This window comes from Urocitellus parryii, chromosome 3 (genome assembly GCF_045843805.1).
Source record: "Urocitellus parryii isolate mUroPar1 chromosome 3, mUroPar1.hap1, whole genome shotgun sequence".
In the NCBI taxonomy this organism is placed as follows: domain Eukaryota; kingdom Metazoa; phylum Chordata; class Mammalia; order Rodentia; family Sciuridae; genus Urocitellus; species Urocitellus parryii.
Genome location: NC_135533.1, coordinates 187,130,868 through 187,157,737, shown reverse-complemented (window position 1 = coordinate 187,157,737; position 26,870 = coordinate 187,130,868). Strand labels below are relative to the sequence as shown.

The following is a 26,870-nucleotide window of genomic DNA, read 5'->3' as shown; positions in this document are numbered from 1 at the left end:
TAGGTGCTGGGAAGGAGAAAAAGACAAATGTGACACATATTATCTCCTAAGAGGATACACCAGCCCAATAGAGAAAGGGCCACTTCGACACATGACACGGGTAAAGGCTTGATGCAGGGTGCTTGTCATGAAAACCTACAGTGTGTGGTAGAAAGAAAGCTTATTTCTGATTAAGGTAGAGACAGTGGAGGAGATGAATATGAGTTTTCAAAACTTTCCTTTCTCTTTTCTTTTTTTCTCTTATTCTATAACTTTTCCATCAACTTCATTAGAGTAGATTTGAGACAGTTATGCATTCTGTGAAATAGTGCAGGACAGATACCACCACCTGGTCATGGATGGCTTAAATGTTACACCCAAACTCATGCTGCTCTCCTACTCCCTCCTACCATGCTGCCTTGAGGCTGATGCATCTGCTGTTCCCTGCAGTGGCTGCTCACCTTCTACTGTGGAGGCTTAGCTCCCTTCCTCCCTTGGCCTCCACCACCACCTGCTGTTAGCATCCTTCAGTGTAATGGCACAATCTGCATTATTTGATTTTCTTCTAAGATTATTGCATTTTATGCTGCCCAACTATAAATGGTGCCAAGGTAAGAGAGGACAAGATCATTTATGTTCATTACGACGTTACTAGCACTTACTACACTTTTATCAGATCACCAAGATAACATTAAAACTCACACAATTCTTGACAAACAATCTCTTACTTCTGTTTTTCTAAAATATCCTTCTATTATAATGCAATTTAAGGAGAAATATAGCATTTTTTAAAAAATTTGCAACACTTAATCTAAAAACCATAATGCTGGCCTGATCTGTATTTATATACCTTGGGGTACAACAGGGAAAATATTTCACTTTGAGACATGATGAATTTAAGTGAAAAGTATGTGGAGGTTCATTATAATAATCTTTAATACTTTAGGAGCTTTGAAATTTTCACAGTATAGTGGAGACATCATAATTACTTATTTCAAAATAAATAGACCGTGTTTATTTCAAAATAAAAGAAGTGAGAATGGGGAGGCAAGGAGAGAGAGAGAGAGAGATGGATGGAGGCAGGGAGGAATGAGAAATGTTGGATGCAAAAGTCACCATAATTAACAATATAGTCATATGCCACGTACTGACATTTTGGTCAATCATTGACCATATATATGATGGTGATTCCCTAAAAGTATTAATAAAGTCTAAGTGGGTACTAGGCTTGTGTAATTATACTCTATAATATTCAGGACAACAATGAAATCACCAAAGGATGCATTTTGCCAAATATACCCAATGCATAACTGAAATTCTTATTCTAGGAAGGCAAAATTTTGTCAAATGTGCCCTGAAAATATGGATGTCAAATGTTATGATGTTGGCTTTGGTTTTCTTTCTTTCCTTCTTTTTTTTTTATTAGTGGTTCAAGTTTTATGCTACAGGATTTAAGGCGAGGTTAGCACAGTGTGGTTTTCAGATCAATAAAGGACTTTGTGTCTGGGGCCTTCTCGTTGCTTACCTAGTTTATTGTGACTTAACAAAAGGGTCAGGGACAATACTGCTCAGCAGAAGGAAAAAAAAAAAATAGGTGAGGCGATGGCTCATCCTGAAAGGACAAAAGAAAAAGAAAAAGAAAACAGAAAATAAATAAATAAATTACTCCAAGATCACAAAGAATGACTGTTTAGAGAATGACAGGATTCCGTAGTGAAATGGGAATAAATGCAGAGGTAGTGAAATCATTGTTCTCAAGTCCTGCCCTTAGAAACATGACCTTGGACATGTTTTCAAGCACACAAAAATGCACATAGTAGCACAAGCCAGACTTTTTTTTTTCTTTGTGACATATTTATATCACATTAATAACTCGATCCCTGGATGGTCCTGAAAGCTCTCCTCCTACTATGCACAAAGATCCTTAAACCATTTAACAGGTACAATATCAAAGATATATGCAATTTTGGAATACAATTTAAGTTTGCTTCTCTAAACTGCTGGTGATGGGAGAATAAACTTCCCTCTTGTTCATTTTGTGTCAGTTTCTTCTGTGGATGAACAGGAAGCCTGGAATTCCCCATGGGCATAAATTACACATGGAAACAACAACAAAAAAGATAGCTCCAAGAAAGCCTGCTTTCTGTCCTTATGAGGAAGAAAAGTATGAAAACACAGGGCTAAAGGAAACTCCTGCTGCCTAAAGCATCCTCTTCTAGAAGCAAAACAGCAAGAGTTTCAATAACATCAGACATTCTGGGATTGATTTTTAAAGATGCTCATCTTTTCTCGGAAATGATGGAATTGACTTGTGTCTAGCCCCAAAGCATGGCATTATATTTCCAGAACTGACTTGCCGGAGCTACCAGTTCATTAGGAGACATTGTACCGTGAAGCTTTGAGGGGTCTGGGCAGTGACCATCCACTTCTTCCGCTAGCCAGGTTCTGCAGGGACCTGAAGCTTCCTGGTTTCAAGTAGACAAAATGATCTAGCACCCAAAGTACATATCCCAAACTTATAAAACTAAACTAAAAGGTATGTACTCTATGCTGGACCCTGTAGTAATACTTTTTGTAGATTATCTCACTTAAATCTTACAATATTTTATAATTGTTGCTTATAATACTTATAAAATATTTTATATATGGTTACCTAGTCTCAGAGAGTTAATTTTTTATTACAATACAGATGAGTCGCATAAGCAATGTGATGTTATGCAGCTGGGCTTGTGTGTATAATGCAAATTTATACATATATGTCTAAATACGTATATATTTAAAAATGACAAAGACAAATTAAGGAACTATGTTTTAGAAATGTGCTTCAGTTTTAAAAATTATGATATAAATAAGAATTTAAAAATATTACCTATATTGAAAACAACTAGTACAATTTAAACCCTCAATAAATAGCAATGAAGTAGAAAAGCACAAATATGATATTAAAATCTAGCTATTATATAGTTGGTATTAGAGGCTCCTCCCTAAAGGAGTAAAGATTAAATATATAAGTATTTCTGTACTGATAGATTCTGGCTGAAGGTTCAGTTAAGAGCAAAATCACTGCAATGTCCTAACCAGCTGCAGAAGTGTCTGGAATATGGCACATGGTCATCATTGAATAAATGAATTAACCAACCCAGGTTGGTTATCAGTCATTGAAAAATGGGATAAAGCATGAATTGAGAGTGCTAGGATAGTGTTTTGTCAATTCATATGTATCCTTCCTCCTCTACATCTTTGAAAGTAATAGAAATAGTCCTGGCTTAGATGTATCAAACTACAGCATTCTTGCTGGTAGTTCTGTTGATTCCTTTCCCAGAAGACTGATGTTCAGAGTGGGATAGAAGAGAGCTGATGATTCGTAGACAAGGCAATCCTCTACAATGCTCTGCTTTCCAAACATGCATCTGAATATTATTTCACAGGAAGACCTGATCTTGCATTCTCTCCCAGCTCAAAGTGTGAAATCAATGGCCTCATAAAACCCTTGACTTTGTCTTTCTTCTTTTTCTAAGAATTTCCTTCAGAAATTCCCTCCCCCTCAAAAAAAATTTTTTTTCAATTCTTTGACACTTTTAAGATGAAAAACACAAATTAAACTATTTTGGTGTATAGTTTATGTCTCAAGAGTGCCTTCCCCTAAAGGAATTATATTTTTAACATGCAATGGTTTTGATTAAAGATTGATCTGGGATTGTGCTCCAAGGCTTTTTATGCTCATGATGGATAAGAATAGGTTGAAGGAGCATGCAGTTGAGCTGGGAGGTGTGCATATGGAAAAATCTTTGGGTATTTTCCTTATGCAATAACAGACCCTCCATGAAGACAATTTGTAACTCAGGATAAATCCTTAAATGTTCTACCAATGTTACACCCAAGTAACCTGATACCAAGTACAATAAAGGGTGGGTTGAAGGGAAAATCAGCCACTCCTAGGTTTTGTGGAGCAGGAGAGGGCAAGTGGTTGAGGTGAACTTCTGGAACATTCCCAGGGGTGATGTCCTCTAATACAGGTGACTGTGGCATCCACAATACAGCTTCTTCCTTGCAGATCCAGGTGACTTCCAGAGAAGAGCTGTCCTGCAGATGTGATCTTTTTGGCCTACCCTGTTTGAAGGTTTTGTACTTGTTTAATTCTTTTCAATATATTTTCAAATATGAGACATTTGGGATAGAAATTATGTTTTCAGCTACTCCTTAAGGATCAAAAGATTGGACAGAAGTGAAAATTGTGAAAAATCATTGGCTGTCACTATTCGCATGACAGAAAATAGCAGAAGGGGGCACAGGGATGCTTAGTTTGCTTAGGAATGCCAGGGTGCCCATCAGGCGATGCGTATTTCATTTCTTTCCTGGAGCACTCCTGGCCCATGAAAGCAAACAAAAGTCATTCAACAAGGTGTATTTCTAATATTCTAAAGCCAGCAGCTCTGAAAATTGAGAATGGCAATGCTACAGTTCAGTAACTGAATCATGTTCAGCAAGAAAAGCAATTTTACACAGTCTCTTTTTTGTTATCAGTTAACACTATTCTATCTCATGAAATGCATCAGTACATTTTCTAAGAATATGCATATGTAGATGTCGGCTTCTTGCCTCAATATATGTCATTGTTTGACAAACAACCAGCAAAGAACTCTGAGTAAGCACTTGAAATAAAGATAAAAGGTTTGATGTTAGATATTGATTATTAACCCCTCCTGTACTTCTGTTTCCTCTTTGGTACATGGGAGATAATTATAGTACCAACTGAACAATCCATTTGACTGTTTTTTGGAGGTTAAATGAGATAGTAAAAGTTCTTTGATTTGGATAAGTAACTGCCAAAGGCCCGCATGTTAAATACTTGGGAACCAATCCATAGTACTGTTAGGAGATGGTAAAAACTTGAAGAGGCGGGGCCTACAGAGAAGTATTAGGTCACTGAAAGCGCACCCTCAAAAACAGTAGAAGTCTCATCTCTTCCTGTCTTTCTTTTATATTTCTTTCATTAGATGAACAGTTTTTCCATGAACACTTACCACAATGTACTGCCTCACCACAGACTCAAAATTATGGGGCAAATCAATCACGGACTGAAACCATGCGCCAAAATAAACCTTTCGTTTTCTAAGCAGATTATTTCAGGTATTTGGTTACAGTAATAGAAAGCTAAGGCAATATGTAAATCACTTAGAATGGTGCAAGGCACATTGTTAATCATCATACCTACAAAATAAGCAATGTTATTATTTTTTCTGTTACAAAAGACCTCAAATGCTTTTCATTCAAATATACATTATTTTATTAATTACAAAAAGATGTGGCCCACAGGTGATATATATGGTTGCCTGTGTTGCCTTCAAGCTACAAGGACCAGTACTGAAGCATAATAAGTAGATAGCTATAGCTAATTCCATTCTATCCTCTTATAATTCACCGAGCAATCTGATCTTCACTGTAAATGAAACTTGATTATATTTTACTTTCTATGTTTATTAAGGAGAGTTAATAATATTTTTAAAGGGATCTGATTTTTTTAAATAGCATTCCATATTAAAACATTTGACTCATCACAGGGGGAAATGTTTGTATTCACTAGGGGGAAGTAATTGTACTCATAAGACAGTTTAAAACATAGTTTATATAATAAAATGACCATCTTTAATTCTAGCAATTTCTAAAGTCTTCTCCTTCAAAAATCACATAATTTAATTGCCATGTTTCTGAACATTTTTTTTTTTTGCAAACTAGCTATATGTTCAGTGTTGGGAGAAAAGCATTTTGTAATATTCATATGAAAATAATAGAATTTAAGTTATGTTAGTAAATTTTCTCTTATTTCAGAGACTTCTGTTTCTGTGTTCATCTTTAGTGATATGTATGTGTGTGTGTGTGTACAATGTGTGCTGGGAAGCACACTGTTTATATATGGGAGCATTCCATACTATTTGTGTTGCTAAGCTACCAAATACTTCAAAACATTTTTTCATATTTTTAGATAACTCACATAGTTGCAAAACATAGGGAGCTACAAGAAATCCCATGATCTGAGGTAGTAATTAAATAGAATGTAGCCACTTTACAGTGGGAAAAAGATTCTTTGGCAGAGAAAATAATTAATTATAAAATTCCAGATGGGCTCTTATTTTTGGCATGCAATATTTGTTTGGAAATACAGTGTCATCAACTTTCAAAAAAAGCAGGAAAACTCCATCTGGTATTTGTACATTTCTGTGAGAGGATGCTTGGATTCTTGCACTGTCACTTTTCACCCATATTGAATGAAATGATCACTCTTGGTTATATTTAAACAATATATCTGTAGATACACAATCATATATGAAAAGTAATTTTAAAAATGTTGAAGGCTGGGATAAGTGAAGAAGTAATAAACTCAAACTGGGCTGAAAGTGGATTATGTAAAATAAAAGACCTTTGTGTCTCCCAGAGTGCTTTGAACCCAGAAGGCATCTTAGAAAGTTGGTTTCATTGAAGAGTTGAGAGAATGGGTAGTATAAGCCCATCAAAATAAAAATGCTAATGGAGTTTGAAAGGAAGCTCTTGGTTTAAGCTTATTGGTAGGGAAAATATTAATGAATAAAAAGGTTCAATATATTTAGCCAATGCTTCATTGATTCATTGACTTTATTTATTTATTTATCCACTCAATAAATGCCAAAGGGTGGATAATTTCACTACATGAACAAATTATTTCACAGAACATTAATAAATAATCTACTTGGTTCTTTGGACAAGTAAGTTTGGATAATGCTAGAAGAAGCCACATTATTTTTTTTCTTTAACATTCATGTATTTCAGAGTCTTTAAAATACTAGTATGCATAGTCAACTTTTAATGAATGATAGAAAAGGCCGAGTATTTTCATGGTATGATGATGGAACTCACAGCTGGCCTCTGCTTAAGGACATGGACTGGTAGGAGCTTTGCCAAGGAGACAACATTTGAGCTGGATCTTTTGAAATTTTTACCATCTTTCCTCATTATAAAAATAATGCATGACCATTTTTAAAAAATCCCAGAAAGATATAAAGATAAAAATAAAATTTAAGTGTAAGTATATAGCCTAGTGACGATCACTATTAACAAATTTTTAAAATTTTTGGAGAATCTTTATTTATTTGACATCTCTTCCATTTTTTACTGTTTCTCTTTGTAGAGTTAAAGAATGTGATGTGTGAAATTGTACATGCTGAATTATCTGTGCAATATTGTGATATGTTAACCTACTTGAAATATTAATAATCTTCACATATATTATTTCAGACCCTACAGTTAAGAAATTATACCCCTACTGTAGAATTGTTCTTTTCTTTTTTCTCCCAAACTTTAAAAAATGTAAACCACAGGTTTGCTATATCACCCTCCCCTGAGAACTTCCTAGAAATGCAAATCTGGGGGATGACATCTAGACCTTCTGAATTACCTCTAGACCTTCTGAATCTGAAGGTCCTGAGCTAGACTCTAACAGAGCCTCATGTGTAAATAAATGTATAAATGAAAACAAAAAGATATACAAATTTATATCTTTTCATAAATGGTCCTATGTAATTATGATGGGGAATCACCTTCAATTTTATACACACATAATTTTAGGTTCTAACAATTTATACTGATTTATTTTCTGTACCTAACGTGGTGCTAGGAGCTTAATATTTGTTGAATGAATGAAAGCATCTATAAATTAGCTTCACCATCCTTTGACATCAAAATGTCACAAATTATGCTGTGGGGTCAAATTCATCTCAATTGCTTTATAGATGAAGTGTATGTTTATCTCTCGAGATGCTTATCAGTCTTGTTCCTTAAAATTTTAAAATAGCACCAGGATATATGTCTAACTTGTCTTTTAAATAATTTTCCTCAGATCACAATCTGTCTCTATAATCAGCATTTACACTCCTCCACCCATTCCTTTTCAATCCTGCAGATAAGTTTCTTCAATTAGAACTTTATTTACTATTTCTATGCCAGTGAATCTAGTTTCCTTCAAGAAATTTGTAATTCTTGATTACTATCACCTTCATTTGTGCTGTACATCTCCTATCACTTTCTTCTTTTTTCCCACGTTATATGGAGTGTGTGTGTGTGTGTGTGTGTGTGTGTGTGTATTTGTGTATGTGTGTGGAGGGGTTACTAAAAAAAAATCACTTTTAAAATTTTTTGTTGTTGGGGCTGGGGATGTGGCTCAGGCGGTAGCGCGCTCGCCTGGCATGCGTGCGGCCCGGGTTCGATCCTCAGCACCACATGCAAACAAAGATGTTGTGTCCGTGGAAAACTAAGAAATAAATATTGAAAATTCTCTCTCTCTCTCTCTCTTTAAAAAAAAATTTTGTTGTTGTACACAGTATCTTTATTTTATTTATTTATCTTTTTTATGTGGTCCTGAGGATGGAACCCAGCGCCTTGCACGTGTTAGGTGAGTGCTCTAGCACTAAGCCACAACCCCAGCCCCTCAAGAATCATTTTAATTTCAAAATTATCCTGGTCTCCTTGTGCACCTTCGTTATCTGGCCGAGAGCTCCCGTTTCATCACAGCTTGCTGCCTTAGACTCACATCCTGTCTTCTTTTCATCTCATCCTGTTGTCCCTTCATCTCAGCTTGTTCTATTTTGTGGCTTTCTTTTCCTGTTTGCCAAAAGCAATGTCTTCTTAAATCAGATTAAGTATGATAAACAGTCTTCTAAATTTTCTCTGGTTCCTGTTATAAATCATGTTCAGAGGACTTCTCTGCCTCTTGTCTGCCTCTGGTCTACGGGGTGTTGTTCCATTTTATTTAAGGCCATTGGATGGATTTTACAAGTTATGTTTATTACCGTTTATCGAAAATTAGGAGAAAATGACCATGCTTGGTGTTAATAAATAGTTAGTGGATTTTCTCTGACTCTCTGATATTCTCTAAATATCATATCTATAACAGAAATGGCAGCTAGATCAGTTCCAGGGTCCAATGGTCACACTGTATAGATATCTCAGACAGAGATGGATTCTTCTACCCCTCTGTTGTGCATGTTTCTAAACCAAACACATTAAAATCTTCAGTTTCCAGTACGTTCTTCTCCCAGGTCTCTTTTTCTGTCTTCCTAATTTAGTATCTTAATTGTAGGAACTGGGGCTCTAGCCAGAGCTTGGTCTTAGCAGCCTTGAAACTTCATCTTGAAATTGCACTCATTGTCTGGGTGCAGAAAGAATGAAATAAGTAGAGATGGGCACTGCATCTTGGCTCCTTTAAAAAAAAAATCAACATCCACATAGGCAGCCTCATTTCCTTTTCCTTTAAGCCTTAGTTACTGGATCTGCATGTCATTTTAGTTTTGGAGGAAGGTTCTACTTTGTTATACATATCCCTGTGAGGGTATAAATACAGAACTTAGAAAACGCACTAACTCAGAATATATCTCCAAAAGGTGAAGCATAGGAAAGATGTTTTAAACAGCAGCACTGCCTCAAGCTCATTCCCTAGGAAATATTCCAGGACAAGGGCTGAAAGGAAAGCTGTTTATTAAGGAAATGCACTCAAGAGAATGAGTTTTGGAAGGACCGAATCAGACAGAGGAGAAGCAGCCAAGCAAGGGTGTGATTTCAGACTAAAGGTCAAGAAGGGTTGCTTTAGCCTAACCTCACAGGGCAGCTATAGTGCATATGTCATTTCTCAGAGTTTGTCACAGCCCAGGAAAGGGAAGTAGGCTATCATATTCAGGCAGTAGAAAGTCACTGGGTGAAAGTCACTGCTTTCGAAGGAGGATGCTCCTATAAGCTTCCATGCAGTTTTGCCACCGTCCTTTTAGGGATAAAGCAATTCCAAATAGCCTGAGGATCCCCAGGTAGAAGTCATGGGTATCAGAGGTTGGACACAAAAACCCACACAGGTCTGAGGAGGAGCTCACAGAACAGATAGAAGGGATTCAGGAGAAACTGGGCAGAGCACTATAATTGTGCCCTCTAAACATCTTATGTATTTCAGTTTACTCCCTACCTATACCCACCCAGCCCCTCTGGGGGCACAAGAAGCTAAATATTATCAACACAGAGGCTAACTCTCGCCTCCACCCTTCAAGTAAAGTTACATTAATTAAAATGTAATGCTGAGATGTAATGTTGTCCCCTTAAAGCAAAAGATATTTTTACCTAGTCATAATTTCACTCTGCATTTATTGTAGCTGACTTACGGTTATGGCAGTATAATAAAATACATATTTTGGAATCTTTAATGTAGCCAATCACTCTCAACATTCTTTAAATGAAAACATTTTCACAAATTATATATTTCAAATGTAATCTGGTTTTAGCTTTCTTATATTTTACCACGTACTTGATTTTGCTCTAGTAGATAAAAAAGAGTAAATCACTATTACTACATTAGCTATGAAAAAAAAGGTTTTAAAATCTGCCTTCTAAAATGGTGCTCTATATGTGTAATATGAAATGAATTGCATTCTGCCATCATGTATAACAAATTAGAAAAAATAAACAATTTTTTAAAAATGTCTTCAATTCAACAAACCATTTTCCTTGAAGCAGTGGTTGATCCACACACATGAAATCTCAGTAATGGAGTAATGAGAACACGGTGCCCTGGTATGTGCTTCATTGACGGCAGCCCAGAGTCACGGGCTTAGGAAAGATAAATACCACCTTAGAAGTAACAGTGCTAAAATGCAAAATGACATCCCAACACTCTTGAGACTTCACAAAAGTGGGAACGCAAGCCCAGCAAGCCACATATAGGATTTCAGGGTATTCTAATTCCTCCCAATCCCCAAGTAGCCAAGCTTCTTGGCCTTCATATTGATCCATCTGTGTTTGGATTTCTAGGCTTGGAGTTGGCTTCTCCATTTTGAGAGAAAGGGGAAGACATAAGGGAACAGAGCTGATCTATTGGAAAGGGGCGGTGGAATAAAGGACATTTAGACAGCCCGTGTACTCTCTTCTGTAGATTGTCACTTGGTGGGAGCTTCAGTGTTTGATTCATGCCTCCAAGGCACTGGCCTGTAATCGCCAGATCTATGTCCTATTCACTACTAGCCTGATGACTCAAGGTGACTGAGGTGAATTCAGCTCTGATTCCCCCACGTAGCACAAGAAAGTTCTCAATTCATATTTGTTGAACAAATGAAGAATTTTAAATGGATCTTGATCTTTATCATAGGTAGCCCCAGGGCCTAATACCTGGTTGAAGTGATTATGTACTAATGAATTATGAGTAAATAAAGAACAAAAAATGAGAGAATAAGTTAATAATCTTTCCTCGAATGAGTGCAATATCTTTCTAACTGGGATTTGATTCTCCTATCTATTTCCTCAACCCATACATACTTTATATTAATGCCACAGACCTTCCTCTGAAGAATTAGTCTAATTATGGCATTCTTTAGCTCAAAACTATATTTTTACTTACAGAGAAATCCAAACTCTTTAATAAGGAGGTCAAGTTCCTGGAATATATGATTCTAAATGACCTTGTCCATCATCTCTTCACCTCCAACAAGCAGTGTTACTAAATGACTCATAGTTCCCCATATCTGTCACTTGCTTTTACATCCCATTTTCTTTCTTTCTTAATTCTTGATATCAAGTATTGAACCCAGGGGCAGTTTACCATTGAGCCATATCCCAGCCCATTTTTAAAAATAATAATAATAATTATTATTATTATTTTGAGACAGGTTTCACTAAGTTGCTGAGGCTGACTTTGAACTTGCAATTCTCCTGCCTCAGCCTCCCCAACCACTGGGATTACAGGTGTGCAAGACTGCACCTGGGTACATCTCATTTTCTTTGCTGTTACTTTCTTTTGTCTAAAGGCCCTGATCATTTGTGTTCCTTGTTCAGATTTTACTAATTCTGCAAAGTCTAGCTTGGAATCCTCCTTCTGTGTGAAGAGTTTTCCCATATGCAGTTACCAATATGGCTCCCATCCCATCACCTTCACACTGCTCATATTTTATTGGCTACTTAAAGAACTGCATCTCACTTTTACTCACAATTATTTTGAGGCACAGTCTCATCAGTCTTATGTCTATCCTTTGATACAAGTTAGCATTGACTGCTACTGATTTGCTAAATTCAGGATTGTAAAATGTTTTGTATGATGTGATTAATTTAAAAAAATGGAAGAGAACTGAAGATCAATGGTTATTTCCAATACACTCCATCTCAAATCCCTGCCTCATACACTCTTCCTGGAAAACTTCAACTCTGCCTAAAATTTAAAATGTTGGAAATAGTAAGATACAGGACATTTTTTTTTTTTTGATGAGGTATACGTTTGTTAACCTGAAAATAAATGCAATATACTTTCACATTTTCTCAGAACTTCTAGGCAAGGCGTTTTACAGATATTAATGTATTTAATGTTCATAACAACTCTAGGAGGCTAATGCTGTTCCCTATCAGCCCTAGCTGTAGATGAAAACCTGAACCTTAGAATAGTAAGCTAACCTACCCAAGATTTCACAGTGGTCGAGCACAATACGGAACACAGGGACTTGTAAATGCATTGAGTTTCTACCATTTACTATCCTCATGGAAGACAGGGCCCGAAGTAACTGATCATGCAAAGAGAAGACATATATTTTGCATTTCCATTTGATGTCATGACCTCTTAGGGATTAACAAAACCCTCCAGTTCTTAGGTGTTGAGCATTGGGATTGTATTTCTTTCCTTTCGTTGATAGGCAATAAAAGTTGTAAGGAAAGAAAAGTTTAAAGAAAAAACCATCAGAAAAACACTACAGCTATTCACTTTTTTGCTGGGAGATGACAACTGATGCATTTTATTACCAATTAACTTTATTCTCAATGTGCTTTAAAGAGAAATAAAACACTTCCTCTGCGTACTTCTGGGATTGCAAAAATCAAATGAAATGGAAGACCAGGCCATGATCAGAGTCAAGCTGCAGGAAAGATTCTAGAGTACAAAGACTGTTTTCATTAAAGATATGCATTTTTTTAAAAGTCCATACCCTGACTGTGGATGAATAGTTCCGAAAAAGAGAGTGTGGCCATTTAGCAGACCTTAGAGCAAAGCTCGTGGGACATTGAAATCAAGCTGCTTCCAAGAATAAGAATGAGGAACACTGAGCTAACATGGCCCGAGTACTGAAGTGGACTTCTGAGGAGACTTGCTCACCAACTGTCCAGCAAAAGAAAACATTTCTTTCACCCCCAAAGCCATTGTGCTATGTCAAGAGACTTTCTATCTTTATATTCAGAATTTCATCAATTAGCCCCTGAAATGGTCTCCCAGTGAAAATTGGGCATTTAAAGCTAGGGGTAAAATTTATCAGGTAGAATTTCATTTTTCTAACCACCTATAGCCTTGAATAATTTTTATTTGTGGATAGTGCAGTTATACTTCATTAAAACAAACCAAAGCAAACTATAGTGATATGGCCATATCAATGTTTATAGTAGTTCAATTCACAGTAGCTAAGCTATGAAACCCACCTAAGTGCTCTTCAACAGATGAATGAATAAAGAAAATGTGGTATATACACACAACAGAATATTACTCAGCCACAAAGAATGAAATTATGGCATTTTCCTGTAAATGGATGGAACTGGATACTGTCATGCTAAGTGAAATAAACCAATCTCATAAAAAACAAAGGCCAAATGTTCTCTCTGATACTTGGATGCTAACACACAATAAGTGGGTAGGAGAGAATAGAAGTTCATTAGATTAGACAAAGGGGAATGAAAGGAATGGAGGGAAGATGGGAATAGGAAAGACAGTAGAATGAATTGGACATAACTCTCCTATGTTCATATATGAATACACGACCAGTGTAACTCCACATCATGTTCAACCACAAGAATGGGAAGTTATACTCCAAGTATGTATAATATGTCAAAATACACTCTACTGTCATGTATATCTAAAAAGAACAAATTATTAAAAAAAAATTGGGGGTCAGCAGATGTGGAAGGTGTGGAATCTTTAGTGATACATGGAACGCAAGATTTCCGAGTTTTTCAAAAAATTAGACAATAAGATTACAAATAACCCAATCAATAAATGGACCAAGGACCTGAACAGACACTTCTCAGAGGAGGACATGCAATCAATCAATGAGTACATGAAAAAATGCTCACCATCTCTAGCAGTCAGAGAAATGCAAATCAAAACTACCCTAAGATACCATCTCACTCCAGTAAGATTGGCAGCCATTAGGAAGTCAAACAACAATAAGTGCTGGAGAGGATGTGGGGAAAAGGGCACTCTTGTTCATTGCTGGTGGGACTGCAAATTGGTGCAGCCAATTTGGAAAGCAGTATGGAGATTTCTTGGAAAGCTGGGAATGGAACCACCATTTGACCCAGCTATTCCCCTTCTCGGTCTATTCCCTAAAGACCTAATAAGAGCATGCTACAGGGACACTGCTACATCGATGTTCATAGCAGCACAATTCACGATAGCAAGATTGTGGAATCAGCCTAGATGCCCTTCAATAGATGAATGGATAAAAAAAAATGTGGCATTTATACACAATGGAGTATTACTCTGCATTAAAAAATGACAAAATCATAGAATTTGGAGGGAAATGGATGGCATTAGAGCAGATTATGCTAAGTGAAGCTAGTCAATCTTTAAAAAACAAATACCAAATGACCCCTTTGATATAAGGGGAGTAAACAAGGACAGGGTAGGGACGAAGAGCTTGAGAAGAAGATGTACATTAAACAGGGATGAGAGGTGTGAGGGAAAGGGAGTGAGAAGGGAAATCGCATGGAAATGGAAGGCGATCCTCAGGGTTATACATAAGGACATATAAGAGGAAAGGAGGGGTAAGACAAGATAATACAAATCGAAGAAATGATTTACAGTAGAAGGGGTAGAGAGAGAAAAGGGGAGGGGAGGGGAGGGGAGGGGAGGGGGGATAGTAGAGAATAGGACAGACAGCAGAATACATCAGACACTAGAAAGGCAATTTGTCAATCAATGGAAGGGTAACTGATGTGATTCAGCAATCTGTATACGGGGTATAATTGGGAGTTCATAACCCACTTGAATCAAATTGTGAAATATGATGTATTAAGAACTATGTAATGTTTTGAACGACCAACAATAAAAAAAATTAAAAAAAATAAATAAATTATTTTTTTTCTAAGAGAGTAGCAATCAGCTAATGAGGTTTAGTGTTTATAGTTGCCTCTCTGATTGCATGTAATATGGTTTCAATAAATATTCCTTGGTACTCCTACCAGACTGCATACTCATTCCTGAAGTGTAATTTACAGAGCTCAACTTATAAACATTTCTTCTGAAGGATTATCTATGTGTGCTTTCTGTTTTGTTTGTATAATTTTATGTTTCTACTCATGCATTTTATGTATGTACTCATATTGCACAATATGAAATATTGCAAATGTGAAATAAATATGTATTCATATTTAAAAAAAAAAAAGATTTCCGAGTTTCTTTTCCAGAACAGAGACCCTAGGTCCATATGATAAAGTGATATCTATGATGAGAACTTCTTTCATTTTCTATTGATCTACTAAATGTTTTTTTAAAAAGTAGTAGATTTGGATATTTCTTGATATTTGTCAGATTACATTTTAAATTTTTGACTAAGTAAAAAGAGTTTCTTTTCCCCATATCTCCCATACCAATCATCTTGTTTCAGTGAGAACCAGACATAATTCCTGCCACAAAACTCCACTTAGGAATTGCTGAATTTACAACAAATGTGAAAAACCTTATATAGGATAGAACCTGATTATTTCCATTATCTCTATAGTATCTTCATAATTTTTAAAGCATCTATACAAAACTTTCACGAATCTCAGATTTTCTAATCCAACAAGATCCTCTTTGCCCTTATGGCTGGAAGCATAAACTAATTTGGGAAATTATCATCTAATTTTGTGATGTGTTATTATTCTCTTGACGCATTTATCTGCCATTCACAATCTTCTTTCTCCAACTTTCCTGATCATCTTTGTAGAATATCATATGTTAAACTAAAGTTAAAGTTAAAACCTTTTCAATAGCCCAGATGTTTTTTTATATATATATTTTTTTGAAAATTTAGTTCAGGAATTTGAACGACCGTTTTTTTTTCCTGAACTGTAATAAAATTTCAAGTTTATTTTAGTGTAAGCAAATCAGAGTTGTACAGCATGAACTTTCTTATTGTTTACTACCTCTTTTCCATTTTTCATGTACACCAATCTCACAAGTTAGTGTCCAGAGAGTCACTGAGGCTACATAGCAAGTGCAGTGAGGCAGTAGTTTGAAATGATTATCTCTCAACCTGTCTGAGTTTGAACCCTACCTCTGCCATAAACTAGCTATGTGTCCTTTGGCAATATACTAGCCTCCCTGTGCCTCATCCTCCTCTGCAAAATAAGGATGATGAATAAGAATACTATCTTCTAGGACTGTCATGAAGATTAAATAAACACACACACACACACATACACACACATGCAGTCAATAACTCTTTTGATCAACAGATCACGTACACAATAGTGATTCTAGAAGATTATATCACCTAATGATACTGTAGCTATCTTTGTTTGTGTAACTACACTCTGTAATATTCACACAATAAGGGAATTGCTTAAATACACATCTCAGAAAGCATCTTCATTGTTAAATGAGACATGACTGTATGTATGCATGTGTACGTATATGTCTATATGTATGTGTTTATATACCTATAGATACACATACACACACACATTACTAGATAAAACGTTTCAAAAACTGTTATTGCTTTGTGTCAGTGTGTTAGTTTATTTTGGTAGAATTCGTAGCTAACCACTCAATACTGGACAAAGTTTTCCTTAAGAAAACTAACATTTTAGTGCAGACTTGATGAGAGTGACCAAAGGAGGGTTCATATTGAGAGTTTCAGTGTATAGTGTAAATAGAAGACGAGACAGGGCTACAGATCTGGGGATTCAGACAGCCTGGCATGTTCTTGCTACATTCTGGAAGAACTCTATTCTTAACCTGTCGTGCCATGTTGGATAAACAAACTTGTAATACAGTTCCTCCTCTGGAAAGACCAAAGGATGTCTTGATTGGCAGTGGCCACAATAGCAAAAAAGAGACAAGAAGAGTTCTTTCCTTTTTCTTTTCCTTCTTTTCAGACAAACGGAGAGAAGTCAACATTGTAATGTTAAATATAGTACCACTATTCCTTTATAGGAGAGTTTGCACAGCAATGCTCTCTTCAGACCAAAGCTAAAATGCCTGTATCTCTGAGATTCTGATAGTTTGAATCCCACTGGTAGAAAATAAATTAACAGGGCAACTGTAGGTCTATGAGATATTTTTAGATTTTATAAAATGTATGTGCTCTATCATAATTGAATAAACTTTTTACTGTTACACATTTTTCCCAAAATGACAAATCTTTGCTGTTTCTTATTCTTGTTATAACAGCAATACACTATATGCAAAAACATCATAAAGTACTAACAAATTAAAATTACAATATTATAATCTAGAGATAATCACCAAATCACACTCATGTCATACTTAATATTTTAAGGATTATTTCTTTTCCAGTTAACTATGCTTTATGGATATTATACTATATCAGTAAATAAAGATACATGACATAATTTAGTGGGTATGGAGAATCTCATTGTATGAATAAACCATAATACACATAATTTATTTCATATTAAAAGACTTTTAGTTTGTTTCCCTTTTGTTGTTATCATAAATCATGCTATAACAAATGTCCTTGTAGATAATAGCTTTATGCATTCGTCCAACTATCCCCTTAGGATAAATTACTAGAAATGAGATTTCAGTGTTAACTGCTAGAAACTTCCATTAAATCTTTTGAGGTGGCCTCAATGTTGCCCAACGGAAGTGTGGTACAAGTTTCACCAGGATGTACAATCAGAGGTAGGCACACTATAGCTATCAGCCAAATCCCATCCACTGCCTATATTTGTAAATAATTTTATTAGAATACAGCCATATCCATTTTTATACATATTGTTTATGGCTTTGTTATGCTTCAATATAGAGTTATACATTTTAAATGGAGACTACATGGCCTGCAAATCTGAAATATTTACTACCTGATACTTCACAGAAAAAGTTTTTGAAATACAAATACAGATCACTCTTTTACTATAATAGGTTATTATTAAATATAACACACACACACACACACACACACACACACACACACACCTGAATTTTCTCCCTTTCTTTTGTCTAATCAAAGAATTCTGTCTTTGGTGGCATTCAGAGTAAATGCAGCGCCCTGGAAATCCTACACAAAATCATAAAAACTTTGCCTGACCCCCGTGTATTACAGACAGATAATAGAAATACAAAGAACATAGTTGAAGCTTGTAATTACTGCCTCATCTCAAGTTAGGTATGTGCACCCTCAGCTTAGTGACCTTTATCCTGCATCTAAATGTTTCCACAGAGAGATTTTGTGATATGAAAAATAGCAAGGTGAGGTTTTTAGTTGACATCTTATTTGCTTAAATAAAAATTGTAGAGATTGAAAACTTTTACTTTCATCATCAATAAAAGAAAATTCTAAAATTGAAAATGAATTAATGATTGCTAAGATTTTGTTCCCCAATTCTTTTCTATTTTCATTATTTCCATTACTTTATTCATTACTTATGTGATATTAAACACTGGCCAAAACAAAATGAATTAGTACATATTCATTAACTTCTTGTCTTTTACAATCTGGTTAGAAATATTAAGGTTACAACATAAGATAGAATCCGATCAATCTTCTTTCTATGTATACTGTGGTAGGGTATCAAGGGCAACTTTGTTGAAATTTTTATTGTAAAAATTATATTACTTTAAAAACTATTCACTCCATCTGATCATCAAAATAAATTATTAAATGTCAATGATGAACAAATAGTTATTTGACACCAATATCCTTCCAAAATCATTATTTCTCCAATAATTTTAACCTAAGTGCCCCAGTAATTATATCCATTTTCTATTATAAGAGGATATTACAGTTATTCTGGAAAGCAGTCTTTAAAAAAGCTGACAAGTATTTTATAGTTCTTTCAAAATCAGATTGCAGAATATACTTTGAGCATGATTGCAACACTTTTTTTTTTGGTGACAATATAGAAAAGTAACTAAATAATCATTGGTCCTTTTATTTATAGGTAAATAGGAGTTTCCATATCGTATGAGATTTTTTTTTCTAAGATATTTTTCCAAAAGTTCATCTAAACTGTTCAAGGATTATAGAAAATTTTAGTTTTTCTTGGCCCTTTTCTTGCTCCATATTTATTTTTTTTCTGGTTTTGGTTCAGAGGGAGTTCAGAAAATGTAAACCTTTACCTGGTGTGTGTAACAGGACTTTGGTTTATCTTCTCATGTTGATACTCGGCACTGATCCTGAACTTGACAGATGTGCCTCTTAGAGGTCTAGGAGCAATAGGACTTCCCTGCTGTATCTTCCCTTCCCCACACATGGTGGCCTCCTATTTCTGCTCACTTTCTGGAAAGTCTCCCTCATTCAAATACGTGGCACTGTGCAGCGAACTCCTTCCAACTGTGAACATACTGATTACCATCTCTCTTAAGCTTCCATCATCTAAAAATATTTTTATTGCTTTTAAATGTTCAGCTCTTATGGACTATTAAATATTATTTTTTACGGAGGATGGGGAACAGTATTCTACAGATTACTTAAGAGATCCTCTGATCTTTTTACAAAAATCACAAGAAGAAGCTAGTCTTTGACATAAATGCCCGTGGGTGATGGTAAAGGAATAAAAAAAGGAGAATTATTCAAATTTTACAACTGTCAGCTAACCGAGAGATGGTTCGACACTTATTAGAAGAGAGCTCATCATATCTCAGAACGTCCCAAATCCTGGGATGGAATACACAGGATTGGAACCAGACAGAAGTCTTTACACATGTGAAACTTACATGCTAGAGGCAAGCCAAACAGTTGGTGGAGGAGATAAACAAAACAACGCTTCTCGTGGTTTTCAAAAAGGGAGAGATGGAAGAGGATTGGCAAATTGTACATGACATAGCTAAAGTCATCGTCTGAGCTTGCTCCTTTATTCTTTTAGGTGGAGAACCTGGAAGAAAGAAGAATGAAGGAGTACACCTAGGGCTAGAGAATCACAGGAGAGGGAGAAGAAGGACCCAGGGCTGAGGCAGGGAACAGATGAGCAGGTGAGGAGGGGAGGCAGCCAGTGGCTTCGCTGTGGCCGTGGTGGGAAGGACAAGGATGACATAAAGACAGAAGCTGAGGTAAACCTGCAACTTTGGGCCTGATCAACAAGAAGGGTCTTTTACTCAGACAGGAAAACCTCCAAGCGGAGCAGGTCTGGGAAGGAACACCAGAAGTTTGATGGTACTTCCAAGTTCAACGATACTTCAGTTCACATTTCATGTTCATTTAGTGTTTAACAATGAATGATTTGGGCCCACCCACCCACCAAGAGTAGTTGTAGGTGACACCACGGGTAAATTCAGAGAGGCCACGTCCATGTCCCTGTGAGTCTCACTCTGGTGATGTCGTCTTCTATTTCTCAGCTCATTTCCCTGAAATTGCCTGCAATTACAAGCCCCTGAGTGAAGATTAGTTGCTAGTATTTGCATGAGAGTAATAATGCAATTTAGGAGGGTAGAGAAACACTTCTGAGACACCTCACAGGCTGTGAAGAAATCAATGCCTGTGTTCAATAGAGATCAGCCCCAGGCTGCACTGTTACTCCTTCTGAAATAAATATTAGGGGTGCAGGTAGCAGTTCTCTGCTCTCAGACATTAACCCAGACCCATGGTCTTGAACCTGTGGCACCACTCAGGGCACTGGCATGAAGAAGATGTCCATAGTGCCGGAGAGCAACCCCAGCTCAACCTTCCTCTGGCTAGTGAGACAAATTATGTCACCTGTCAAGCCTCAGTTACTTCATCTGTACAATGGAATTATAGCTTTATCCATGTCCAGCTGTTATGATGGAGATATACTGAAGGTCACATTTGCAGAGACTGATCCTAGAGTTCAGTGCAGATGAGGAACAGTATAAATGTTAGCTCATAAAGAGCTGGCAGAATCCTTCTTGACACTACTCATTCAATATGTGACAAACACATCAAAAATATTAGATGGAACTATTGCTTGTTAGTGAACACATGCTGTATAGAAAAGTCTATAGTAGAATAGAATGAAATGAGGTAAGCTAATGGCCTAATGGAACCAAAATGGGGTACATATACTCAATGGAATATTACTCAGCTTTAAAGAAGAGTGAAATTATGGTATTTGCCAGTAAATGGTCAGAGTTGGAGAATATCATGCTAAGGGGAATAAACCAATCCCAAATAGCCAAAGGCTGAATGTTTTTTCTAATATGTGGATGCTAATTCACAATAAGGTGGGGGGCACTAGGGAAGCATAGTGTTACCTTAGATTAGGTAGAGGAAAATGATGTGAGGGGAGAAGAGGGCATGTGGGGATAGAAAAGGCAATAGAATGAAACAGACATTATTAACTGTATATCTATATGTGACTACATGACCAATATGATTCTGCAACATGTACACTCAGAAAAATGAGAAATTGTATCTCATCTATGTATGATACATCAAAAGTACATAAATGCATTCTACTGTCATGTATAACTAATTAAAACAAATTTAAAACAAATTAAATCCCTAAAAAATAGTGACACAAAAAAACATTTTTAAAAAAGAAAATTTGGTTATCATATATAGTAAATTAGTATAAGAGCTACTTTCTAAGTTGCTACATCCTTGCAATTTGTCATATGGAAAACCCTTATTGCTGTTTGTGTTTGAGGAACAGATGGTGTATAAAATTTCCCCTTTACACTATACTAGAAAGTATGGCCTATGGGTAAAGAAATATTTAAATGTAATTAGTGGAAATGAAAAATAAACTTAGGAGATTATTTAATAGTTAATTTAAAACAATATAGGGGTTGTTTCGAAATGTCTTTCCTTTTCCCTGTGGATGAAACCCAGAGAAAAGAGAACACGACCAAGAGGTACATATGTAAGATCTAAGGAATAGCGTTTGAATGGAGAATGTGGGAAAACCCTGGACAAAACCTGTGGAGAAGAAGCAAACACTTTCTTCTCTAGACCTCTTTGAGGAATAAACAGTTACTTCCTTTGAACAATCCACTGTAAAGTGAGATTAGTGTTATGATTCTTTGTTAATGAATACAATGGAATATACACATGGTCAAAACTTCTAATTATGTTGAGCTGTGTTTGCGAGCACTCCTGACATCTTGTCAGACAGAAATACAGAATAACACAAAACAGAATAAAACTTCGCCTTCTTGGAGCACAGTTAAAACTAACCCTTAAATCATAAGGAGCTCCGAGGAACCCAAAGAAGTCACAGAGTTGATGTACAATCCTTTTTTTTTTAATGCTGAGAACAACAATTAGAAGAGGAAAAGTTTATTGTGGTTCATAGCTGTCAATAGGCAGCCGGTTCCATTGCTATGGGCCCCAGGTGAGGCAGAACGTCATGGCAGAAGGGTGTGGAGGAGGGAAGCATCTCAGGACGTGTCAATCATGAAGCTCTGCTCTCCAGTGGGAAAAATGCAAACCCCAAAGGCACATTCTCAGTGATATACCTCCTCCCGTTACACCCTGTCTGCCTACAGTTAAACAGTGGATTAATTCACTGATTATGTTAAGTCTCTCTTAAGCCAATCATTTCACTTCTAAACTTTCTTGTTTTGTCTCACACATGAGCTTTTGGGGGGAATATCTCATATCTAAACCATAACACATAATAATCCAGGCGCTTGATACCTACAGGCCAGACTCTATTTGTTCTTATTTTGTTCACATTTAGAACTAGCTTGGTTATCTGATTTCAAGTCCAGTGTAGAAAAGAAGAAATGGGGCCACAGACCTGGTGAATGGAAATGAGTGACCCATAAACACCAAATGCGCAGGAGGCTGGGGCTACTTGTGTAGAACACTCACTTCTGAAAACACAAAATGCTCTGTAGTTGGCACTGTATTAGAGCAGAATAAAGTGTGATAACCCCAAATTGCTACAAAGAAGTTTCTTTTTATTTGTTATGCAGAAACTCTTCGACATATGATGAATCATAAATCAAATCTCAGTTGAAAATAGGGTAAATTGAAAATACATTTCAAACCTTTAGCCTACCAAAATACCATAACCTATCAGTCCAGGGCATTGGACGCTGCTGGTCATGTACCCTGGAAATCACACAGCTGACTGGTAGCCGTGGCTCAGTGTCAATGCCCAGAACCTCATATATGATTGTACCACAGATCAATAGCCTTGGAAAAGACCAAAATTAAAAATGTGAAGTATAGTTTCTACTAAATGTGTATCAGTTTTGCACCACTGAAAGTTGAAAAACTATAAGTCTAATCACCATAAATCAGGGACCATCCATATTCACATTCACCTTTGAAAACAAGGAAGGGTGGGGTCCACTTTGAGAAATATTTGCATTAGAAATAGTCACCTTTATTATTTGAAACAATAATGTGCTTTGTTTCCAGAGAAACCTGTTAGCTTTGGAAACCTGTATATCTACAGTAACTCATTCCCTGCAAGTCATCAACAGTACTGAGACCTAAAAGGAACCGCATTAGAAGCTTAGTCTCTAGTTCTAATTTCCGTGATTATACACATTCATTTACATATCTTATTCCTCTATTGAAGAAGTTGAAATTAGTGACCAGACAAGAGTGATCATGAAACACGTGGAAAACAAGTTTTTCATCTTTAGAGATCAAAGTTTTACATGTATTCTACCATGAAATCTCAAAAACCCTGTAATCTGAATTCTTATTTTACACATTAAGAACTCTGATGATCACACTTGACCAAGAGCACAGAGCTGCATACAAATCCAGGTTTCCTGCTAGATACCATCAGTGTCTTCACTGACCCTAGAACTATGTCTACCAACGCGAGCCACTTGAGGCTGCTGCTGATCCTCTCTCCATAATATGACGGCATTTAAAAAAGTAATACTGAAACAATCCAGAGCTTGGAATTTGAGACATAAATCTACCCAGGGTACTATTTTCATGCACCAGACAAATTCCAACTTGCAGGCTTCTAAGCAAGTCTTGCTTAAATAAATTCAGAACATTTTTGTAGAAATGTCTGCCAGGAAAAACTCTGACCTCTACCGAAGAACTTCCTCAGTTACAATGAGGATAACCATGTTTCTTATTTGTATCCCTTTTTGTTTGGATTACCAGGAAGTGTAGCACTCAACAACAGTATATATCTCCTTCCTCTTCCTGGTTTTCTATTTCTAGTTCAAGTTTATTATATTCATTGTAAAGCACATTCTTTTGTAAGCTACTTCAAATCTTCTGTGGGAAAATCCAGGGTGCACCAATTGCACAGAGGCCAAAACAATTTATAAATGTGTTTATGTACTTGATGGTTCCAGAAACGCTCAAACATTTCTTTATCTTTGTGTTCACATTTATCTTATTTATATTTTGAGTCAAATCCAGTGTAAATCTAGGGTGCTTTTGGGTATGTGATAAATTGCCTATGATTGTGATGCATTACATTTAAGACCAAACATATCCAGTGGGTTAATATGATGGTACAGCCTATTTTTCTAAATATCATCCAATTATCTGCCCCCTGCTTCCCAAATGTTGCAAAACTTAGACATACGCATAGAAACCAAATATAAGGCATAAAATGTTTTCCAGGGCAATATTTTCATAGCATACACAATATGAAGATGAGATATAAAGTGATTCAAACTCATAACATTGGAGGCAGAATTTGTTCTTTAGTTCCTTTGAAAGTGGCACAAGAACTTTTGGAACAATTTTCGCCCAAGCAGTTAAGTTTTAGGTATTTTGATAACTTCTTAGGGGTTCATGGAATGCACTAGTTAAGTATTGACTTCAAATTCCTACAGTTAAGAGATCAGATTTGAAAACAAGAACATTCTTCCATTAAAATATTTATTCTTTACCAAATAGTGTTCCACTTACTTGTCTTTAGGGCCAAAGTTAGGATTCTGACAAGGCATCTTCCACTTAAACTAATGAATATGTGCCAGTGAACCATTTGGCTGATACAAAATGTGTGTGTGTGTGTGTGTGTGTGTGTGTGTATGTGTGTGTGTGTGTGTGTGTGTGTGTGTGTGTACATGCATGAATACCATCTAATTACATGCCCAACTTAAACTTTCAAGTTGGGAAAAAAGATAAATTATTTAATTATCTGCAAAGGTTATAGAACTAGCAACTCAATGATGAATTTCCTAGCTGCTTCATCTATTTACTAGAGAAAGGTAGCTTTAACTACTAGCCCCGCCCCCAGGCCTCTCATACCATGAATCTGAATCTTTTTTCTTTTTCACATTGTGAATGGTAAGTATTTTGTTTTTCTTATCTCTTTTCCCATTTCCCCTTAGCAAAAGATCTAGAAACACTTTCTTCATTAATACGTTAACTATACCAAATCTATTTGGAAAAAAAATAAATTTGGGATTTTGGTGAAGTCGTCATTTCCAATTTCCAAAAAGAAAGCATGAAATAAGAATTATTTTCCTTCTCCTTACCTTATAAAATATCCTTCCTAGGAACTCCAGACCCTAAAGTATCAGTATAGTACCTTTAAAGTCATTTCAAACTGCATCCTGGAGACATACAGACCAACAATTTTAGATCTAGCCCAATTCTCATATTTCAAGTTATCACCTGCAGTCAGGGAAGAACAACTTTTGTCATCCTAAGTAGTAAGAGAGACAGGCACAGAATGTGACAATTCATTTTCTCTTTCTATTTACAATTTAGGGTGGCATCACAGTGAAATAATTAATTGACCTACCCAGAGAACAAATAAATCACAAACTCAATATGCTGCTTGGAATTTGCAGCTCATTTCTGCAGCATTGCTGTGCAATACAGCTAACATATGAGGTTGGTAAGTTCTTCTGACACGTCTCCAGGTCTTCCTAACCCCTTGCAAGGTTATGGTAGTGAAATATGACAGGGATCACAGTGCAGTTACAATAGCATATGTTCCAAATCACTAACTATCAGAATAGAACATGTAACTGTAACAAAACTGATGCAGCATGTGGCACAATGTTAGGGAAGATAAAAGAAGTAATCTTAATAATTATTCAGCAATTCTGTAAGTTATTCTTTTTTGTCAATCTGAAAACAATTTAAATATACTGATCATTCCAAATATGAATTCTGGTGTCACTTGGTTTGAAACACACACATACATACACACACACACACACACACACACACACACACACAAAATTCTTTCATTTGAATGTCAAGCTTCCAGTTAATGACATTACTATAAATAACTATTTGGCTTCTAGGATACAGCTGTGGAGCACGCATGCCTACCATGAGATTATTGGCATTGTCTTTCCCAAATATTCTGTATTTTGTAAAATAATACAAATTCGAAAGAAATTTGAGACTGCTTACCATGCTAACACCTCCTTGTTAAGTAATTCAGAGGTCAGTAATATATGAATAATTAATAATCAACCAAATTCCAGAAATACTCAAAACTTCAGAAGAGATGAAAAGAGGAATGAGATTAATACATGTTAGAGACTATCACAACATCTGTTCATGGTTAATTCTCAGACTATCATGGTTTGTAATCAAAAGTGGCTGAGAGGTCAAACTGATAGACTAAACATAGATTAGAAATAGAACACTTCATTACTAAATGGGAAATAAGTCGAAATGAATCAATGTTTGATCTATAAGCTGATCCATGAAGCACAGTATGAAGTCCAAACATACCATCTTGAATACCAATTGATTGGTTGTGAATAACTACTATTTACTAGCAATAAAGAGAGCAATGACATCAATCCTTGAACTCATACTTAAATGCCTTATTAAATA

At 36.0% G+C, this 26,870-nt stretch overlaps 1 protein-coding gene across 3 annotated transcripts in view; it reads right to left on the bottom strand.

Moving 5' to 3' along the window:
* Positions 1–26,870, bottom strand: part of Rbms3 (RNA binding motif single stranded interacting protein 3) — a 665,566-nt gene that overhangs the window by 391,449 nt on the left and 247,247 nt on the right. The window lies entirely within an intron of this gene.